Below are 8,343 nucleotides of genomic sequence, written 5' to 3' on the forward strand. Positions count from 1 at the left end.
ACATGTACCCCAGAACTTAAAATATAATAAAAATATATATATAATTTTTTTTTTAAAAAAGAGTCTTCTTTAATCATGCAAACACCCCATAGGCACTACCCTAAATGTGCTCTTCTGTTTGCCTACACGTTTCTATAACTTGAAAGGAAATTCACTTTCAAAATCTCAACTTTGCATATCTGTTTATTCCTTGACCCACTATAACACACAGAAAGTCACAATGGGTCAAGGAATAAAGAGAAGTGCACAGAATTCTAGAGTTCTACAGAAAGGAACTTCTATCATGTCCATCAGTGATTCATTTAGAATATCTAATAGCTGGGGATGTGGCGCGCCTCGCGGAGAACAGAGCATTAGCCCGCAGAACTCCCATATTTATGCCACCCGCCTCATCCAAATGAGATTCTACCTGGGGAACCGGGCCCAGCATGCACTGGGGCAGTGGAGTGGTAGTGAAGAAGCTGTGCGAGCTGCAGCCCGGGGAGAAGTGCTGTGTGGTGGGCACTTTGTTCAAGTCCATGCCGCGGCAGCCCTCCATCCTGCGGGAGATCAGCGAGGAGCACAACCTGCTCCCCCAGCCTCCTCGGAGCAAATACATCCACCCAGATGACGTGCTGGTCTTGGAAGATGAACTGCAGCTTATCAAACTAAAAGGCACCATTGACGTGTCAAAGTTGGTTACAGGGACCATCCTGGCCGTGTTAGGCTCCGTGAGGGACGAAGGGAAGTTTCTGGTGGAAGACCACTGCTTTGCTGACCTCGCTCCCCTGCTTGACACAGATAGGTTCCTGCTGCTGGTGTCTGGCCTGGGCCTGGGTGGAGATGGAAGCGAGAGCCTGCTGGGCACCCAGCTGCTGGTGGACGTGGTGACGGGGCAGCTTGGGGACGAAGGGGAGCAGTACAGCGCCGCCCACGTCTCCCGGGTCATCCTTGAAGGCAACCTCCTCCGCCACAGCACCCAGAGCAGAGATTCTATCAATAAGGCCTAGTACCTCACAAGAAAACCCAGGCAGCCAGCGTGGAGGCCGTGGAGATGCTGGATGAGATCCTCCTGCAGCTGAGCACCTCAGTGCCTGTGGACGTGACGCCAGGCGAGGTTGATCCCACCAACTACACACTCCACCAGCAGCCCCTCCACCTCTGCATGTTCCCGCTGGCCACTGCCTACTCCACGCTCCAGCTAGTCATCAAACCCTACCAGGCCACCATTGATGGAGTCAGACTCCTGGGGACATTGGGACAGAACGTGAGTGACATTTTCCGATACAGCAGCATGGAGGATCACTTGGAGATCCTGGAGTGGACCCTGCGGGTCCGTCACATCAGTCCCACAACCCCTGACACCCTAGGTTGTCACCCCTTCTTGCAAAACCGACCCATTCTTCTTCCCAGACTGCCCGCATGTCTACTTTTGTGGCAGCACCCCCAGCTTTGGCTGTTGGTGACCGTCCCTGACTTAAGTGCTGTGCAGACCGCCTGCCTCGTGAACCTGCCCAGCCTGGTCTGCCAGCCCATCAGCTTCTCGGGCTTCGGGGCAGAGGAGGATGACCTGGGAGGCCTGGGCCTGGGCCTCTGACTCAAAAAGGTGATTTTGACCAGAGAGGCCCAGATGGAGGGTGCTCATTCCCTGCAGTGTCGGCGTTGTAAATAAAGCCTGAGCACTTGCTGATGCAGAAAAAAAAAAGAAAAAAAAAAAAAAGAATATCCAATAGTTTTAGCTTTTACCTTACTTGATCTCTCTGGAGTCTAATATTGTCGCTAAATCCTTCACTGAAACACCGTCCTCTCATGGTTTCTAACATGAAACTCTTTTTTATCTTCCTCTCTCTCTATGGCTATTGCTCTCCAGCACCCTTTTAAGCTCATCATCTCCTATCCTCCTTTTAAGTTCTGAAGTTTCTCCAAATTCTATCCTTGTCTCTCTTTCCTTCTTATCCTACATACACTTATCAAGCAGTGTTATCATCTACCACCAGCTCTCTTCTACCTCCCCAACCTAAATTGATCATAGCACTATTCTGATCTTCAGACTCTTAACTCTAATTTCTCAGATTATATTCATCTGAAAATGCCAAAGGATATTGAATCATCATCTTCCTTTCAAAACTGTATTTGGTCTACATGTTCTGTCTCCCATCCATTGCAAAACCTGAAGCCTGGCATTTATTTATATTTATTCTATAAGTATTTTTCTCCTTTAACCTTATATCAAATCAGGGAATAAAATATTTTATTCTCTCCATCTTCACTGCTTCTGCCAGTCATGGTGTACATTATTTCTTGCCTGAATTACTGCAGTCGTCTCATATCTTATGTGTCCCTTTCACACTGTTGGAAGTGATATTGTTATATTAAATGAGAGCAAATCTAACTGCATAAATTTCTCAATAGTTTCTCATCAAAGACACTATAGAATCCACTATCTCTTAAGTGCATTCAAATTTCCTCATAAATTGGTATATTCATACCAAACCAAGCTGGCTTTCACCTGCCTTCACCCCATTTTTGATTTTTCCATTATACTTCTGATTCTCTGAACATATATATGTTTTTGTTTTTTGAGTTTTGGTTTTGAGACAAGGTCTTGCTCTGTCACCAAGGCGGGAGCACAATAGTGCAATCATAGCTCACTGCAGAGTTGACCTCCTGGGCTCAAGCAATCCTCTTACCTCAGCCTCCTGAGTATCTGGGATTACAGGTACACACCACCATGCTCAGCTAATTTTTAAATTTTTTTTGTAGAGATGGGGTCTCATTATGTCACCTAAGCTGGTGTTGAACACTGGTCTCAAGCAATCCCCCTTTCTCAGCCTCCTAAAGCATTGGAATTACAGGCATGAGCCACTGACCCAGCATCCATGCACAATCTTTTTTTAAGACGAAGTCTTGCTCTGTCGCCCAGGCTGGAGTGCAGTGGCGTGATCTCGGCTCACTGCAAGTTCCGCCTCCTAGGTTCAAGCAATTCTCCTGCCTCAGCCTCCTGAGTAGCTGGTATTACAGGCAGGCACCACCACACTCTGCTAATTTTTGTATTTTCAGTAGAGATGGGGTTTCACCATGTTGGTCAGGCTGATCTCGAACTCCTGACCTCGTGATCCGCCCGCCTTGGCCTCCCAAAGTGCTGGGATTACAGGCATGAGCCACCGCGCCCAGCCCACAATCTTATTTTATAATCATCTACTTGTGTCTTTCTCCCCAAGCAAGTTCTTGATATCTGGGACTATATCTTCATTTTTGTACCCACAGCATCCACCACATGTAGACGTTTCTGGCATGAAAAGATGGTCAATAAATGACTGTTCAGTGGGTAAGTAATTGAATCAATGCCATTCACTCAGTTTAAGATTTCCCACTCCCACTTGCACATGTAGAAAACACCTTCTCATTCTCAATGCTCCACTGAAAGTTTACTCTGTGAAGAAATTTCTCTGGTTTCCACAGGCCAAATTCGGGATTCCTTCCCTGTGATCTTTATATACATCTCAGTTGTAGAAGTTACCACATTTTATTGAAATGATTGTGTATTTGACTCTTTGAGTAACCTAATTAATACAGCTGGGCAAAAAAGAAGATAAATTTAGAGCATCTAAGAAAATAAAGAAAAATTCTCTAAACTACATCTTACTAGTTTACTAGTTCCCAGTGGAGAAAAATTAAATTAATCTCAAATATTCAGAATACACGCACACACACACACACATTCTTGTGTAGAGTCTATTTTATTCAATTAAGGTTTTCATCTCTCTTTATAATTGTGCAATTTTATAGCCCTTTCAAATATTGTTTCAGTTAGATATCTGAGCTAGGTGGACACAAATGACGATGGAAATCAAGGTTCTGATGCCCAAGGTGGCAAGAAAAAGAAAAGATAACCCTAAAGAATTGACTGCTCGGCTCTTAATCCTGGCTACATATGTTACAAGTTACACAAGCACAGCTGCTTCTCTATATTTGTTTCCAATGAGCGGCTGTAAAGGGAAATAAAACTACAACAACCTACCTCTCCAACTCCTATTTCGACTTCCATCTCCTTATGGGAAGGGATAGAAAAAGCATTATAGAAAATAAGGTTTGGACATATTATTATTCACTAGTAGAAAAGACTCTGTAACTTTATTCCACTATTCCACTTTTTATTTAAAACAGCGCCTAACATGCTTTCTTTTACTTAGTAAGTGATATAAGTGTTTATAAAGTGAACAAATTCAATCATTTAATATGCTAACTGCATATTAGTAATTGAGTGATAAAAAGTACTTTCCTCCATTACCTCATTACTCTTGCTACTAGCACTCTGAAAATACGAGCATACCATACAGGTGGCTAACTACAAAGTGCTAAGAGGGACGTGTTGAAAACTTCTTACCAAACTAGGAAGAACATGCAATACATATCATATCACATACAGATTGGTGTAGTCATGGCTGCTACTACATTATCCCATCTGCTGTAATGCCTGTCTACCCTAAAGGAGCTTACAATTTAGATTAGAAGCAACTATGTGGGGCTGTAATACAAGATAGAAGGAGAAAGAAATCATCTCAATAGCTCAGCCAGGGGGTCAGAGAAGACTTCATGGCATCACAGTCAGACTATGAGAATGAACAGGCTTTCCTTATGTGGGAAAGGAAGTGAGTGAGAATAAAGTGGGCACTGGGCAGTCCAGGGGGAGTCAGTTGCCTAAGCACATGCACAGAGGCTGGATTTCCTAATCTCTGGCTAAAGGAAAATCCTGGCTCCTTTCTGGTCCTTTGTTCACTGACCAGAGTATTAAAAAAGAAATCTTAATTTCACTTAGTTACTTGTGCATAGGCCCCAGATGATTAAGAATTGAAAATATGTGTAGTCCCAGCTACTTGGGAGGCTGAGGTGGGAGAATGGCGTGAACCCGGGAGGCAGAGCTTGCACTGAGCCAAGATGGCGCCACTGCACACTCTAGCCTGGGCGACAGAGCGAGACTCCGGCTCAAAAAAAAAAAGAATTGAAAATATGGAGAGGAGAGGAGAAGAGAGAAGAGGGGAAGCTTGAGTGAAAAACAGGAAAAGCTACAAAGTGCAGGACGGGAAACCAAAGCCTCAAGACTTTGTTTCCACTCTGATACTCACCAGTCATGTGTCATGAGGACCTTAGCACTTCTAAGCCTCAGTTTCCTAAACTCTGCAATGAGGCAACTAGATCAGAGGAGTCGCGAAGTTCTCTTCCAACTCTAAACATCCACAACAGACTAATTACCTGAGTTCTCTGCCTCTCCTTGTCTATTATTCATTAACATCTCCATGGGAGCAATAAAAGGAAGTGAAATTTAAACCAGCCAATTTTGCTGCTTAGCAGCTCTGGGAAAAGATTTGACAGACCGAGAAGCTGACAGCTATCTGTTGACTTCAATCATCAACACAGTCCCTGCCCACCATTACACAACAGAGAGTCCAGATTTTACTTTATTTTTCTGTTGAAGTTTCTTTTTTAATATCTATAAAATTATTTTTATAATCCCCTTTTCATAGGTCCACAGAGTCCTAGAGGCCATCATATAACATTTGAATATTAAATACCGGGTACTATATGACTTGCTAGAATGATCTCAGTCAGTTTCAAATTCACATTCTGCTCACACAAATCAAATGTTGTTACCCATCCAAGCTATTTGGCTGCTAAAATGGACAAGTGGCACTGTTCATAACATGAGGGTCACAAATAATAACCATACTCTCTTGACTTTCAATAATTATACCAACAACCAATATTCATGTCTCATTTATGAGCCAGGCACTGTGCTAAATGCCTTATATGCTGTCTTAGTCCGTTTTGTGCTGCTATAACTGAGTACATGGGACTTGGTAATTTATAAAGAACAGAGATTTACTTCTCACAGCTCTGGAGACCTGGAAGTCCAGGATCAGGGCACCAACATTTTGCAAGGCCCTTCTCACCATATCATCACATAACGGAATGTGGAAAGGCAAGGAGGGAGCAGGCGGGGGCCAAACTTGCCCTTTATAATGGCATTAATTCCATCTATGAGGGTAAAGCCCTCATGGCCTAATCATCTCTTAAAGGTCCTACCTCTTAGTATTGTTACAATGCCAATTATATTTCAACATGAGTTTTGGAAAGGACAACTATTCAAACCATAGCATATGCTAAGGATTCTTTATTATTATCCCGAAAACACTGAAAAGGAAGCTCCATGTGGACAGGGAGTTCTGTTTGTTTTGTTCCACACTGATTCCCTCAGGATCTAAGAGCAGTGCTCTGCGCTATTTATATGCTCAAATTCCAGTGGTTTGTCTCCAGAGCTCACCCTATTTACCACCATATTGTGGGTCATAACTGATACACTAGTGCGCTACCCTCTGTGAAAAGCTGCGCTGTGGGGGCAGCTCTAGAATCTGCCTATAGCATTTATCACTGGGGTGACCTTGACAAGTTATTCACCTGTTGGATGCTTTCCTTTCCTCTCTATAAAGCGGGCATGATGGCAGCACGACCTCATACGCTGGTGAGGGTTAATATCAATTGCATAACAAACCACAAAAAACAATGATTTAAACAATAGCAATCATTTATTTTTGCTCTCACATCTGCAATTTGGACAGGGCTCATCAGGGAAAGCTCATTTCTGCTCCACACAGTACTAGGAGGGGCAGCCCAGTGGAGGGCAGGATGATCCACATGCAAGACAGACAGCTCACTCTCAGGGCGAGAAGTTGGTGCCGGTTGTTGGCTGGGAGGGGCTCAGGTTCTTCCCCACATAGCCTGGGCCTCCTTGAGGCATACGGGCTGGATTCTCATGGAGAGCATCCACAGGGAGGAAGCCAGGCAGAAGCTGTCTCCCCTCTTTTTGACTTAGCTTCGGAAATCACATAACATCGTTTTTGTCATACTCTATTTCCTTTTGAAATAGTTACAAAAGCCCATCCAGCTTCAAGGGGAAGAGACCTAGACTCTGCCTTTTGTTGGGGGAGTGGCAGTGACATGGTTTGGCTGTGTCCCCACTCAAACGTCATCTTGAATTTTCACGTGTTGTGGGAGGGACCTGGTGGGAAGTAGGAATCATGGGGGCAAGCCTTTCCCATGCTGTTCTCTTGATAGTGAATAAGTCTCACGAGATCTGATGGTTTTACATAAAGGAGTTCCCCTGCACAAGCTCTCGCTCTCTTTGCTGCCACCATCCACGTAAGATGTGACTTGCTGCTCCTTGCCTTCAGCCATAATTGTGAGGCTTCCCCAGCCGTGTGGAACTCTAAAGTCATTAAACCTCTTTCTTTTGTAAATTGCCCAGTCTCGGATATGTCTTTATAAGCAGTGTTAAAGCGAACTAATACAGGCAGAGTTCTGAAAAACATGCTAAAGGGAAAATCTTGTTGTGGTCATTTGTGGAATATACAAGCTCCCACAGCTTGTGCCCCTGAATCTGGTTTTCCTCAAAGGAAACTTGTACTTAACTAAGGAATGATTGGAATGTCCAGCTACTCTGTGATTAGGTAAAACTGCTCTGTCTAATAACATGGGATAACCGGGTACTGTTCACTCATCAGCCACAATAACATGTGAATGTTGATAATGGGGTTTTCTCATGCCCCTTGGTAGATAGATAGGGAATTCCCAAGCACTGGGCCATGGAACTTAGAAGGAAACCAATCCATGTATCAAACTGAAAGGGTGGAGACAAATCAGAGAATGGAAACTGATCAGCAATGGAGAAAGAAAACAAACATTTATTGAGTCGTTGCTTGTAAGAGCTACTTGCTTAGATTATAAAATCTTCCTTCAACTTGTTCTCATGAGCTTGACTTTTTATTGACCAAAAGCCCATATTTTTAAGTCATCATAAAGCTTGAAAATTTCACAATGTAGCATCTCCATATTAAATCCTCACAGCAAATTTGTCAGTAACATTACCCTAAAAGTGTCCAACAGACTACTCTAAAGCTGGCTTCCCTTGGGGGAAGTCGGATGGCTTCAGCTATAAGTGAAGTTCAAACTTTTTCAGAGAAAGTGTTTCTAGTCCAGTATTCAAAGTCCTCTTGTTGGGCTGGCTCAGGTCACATGCTGCCCACACACCTATGGCTATGCCAGAGGAATATAACATGATGATTGGGCCAAGAAAATGACAGCACACAGTTTGGACATTTCTATCATTTAAGTTTCTCCAGGCAGTTTATAGAGAGGTTAAATATAATGGGCTCTATGTGGCCTGTCATTTCCTTTTTTTTTCACTTCCAGAAATGGCCGTTTGTTTCTAATATTTCTTTCTTCCAAATCAATTTCTTATCTATAACAAAGTATCTCTTCTGATCCAATTCTCTGACATTCTGAAGCATCAGAAGGATGTTTTTATAA

The 8,343-nt window shown here is 43.4% G+C and overlaps 1 pseudogene; it reads left to right on the forward strand.

The window, feature by feature from the left end:
* The first annotated feature begins 283 nt into the window (after nt 1-283).
* On the forward strand, nt 284-1,666 carry LOC129492666 (DNA polymerase delta subunit 2-like; annotated as a pseudogene).
* Nucleotides 1,667-8,343: the final 6,677 nt, after the last annotated feature.

Source organism: Symphalangus syndactylus, chromosome 11 (assembly GCF_028878055.3).
Source record: "Symphalangus syndactylus isolate Jambi chromosome 11, NHGRI_mSymSyn1-v2.1_pri, whole genome shotgun sequence".
Classification (NCBI taxonomy): Eukaryota; Metazoa; Chordata; class Mammalia; order Primates; family Hylobatidae; genus Symphalangus; species Symphalangus syndactylus.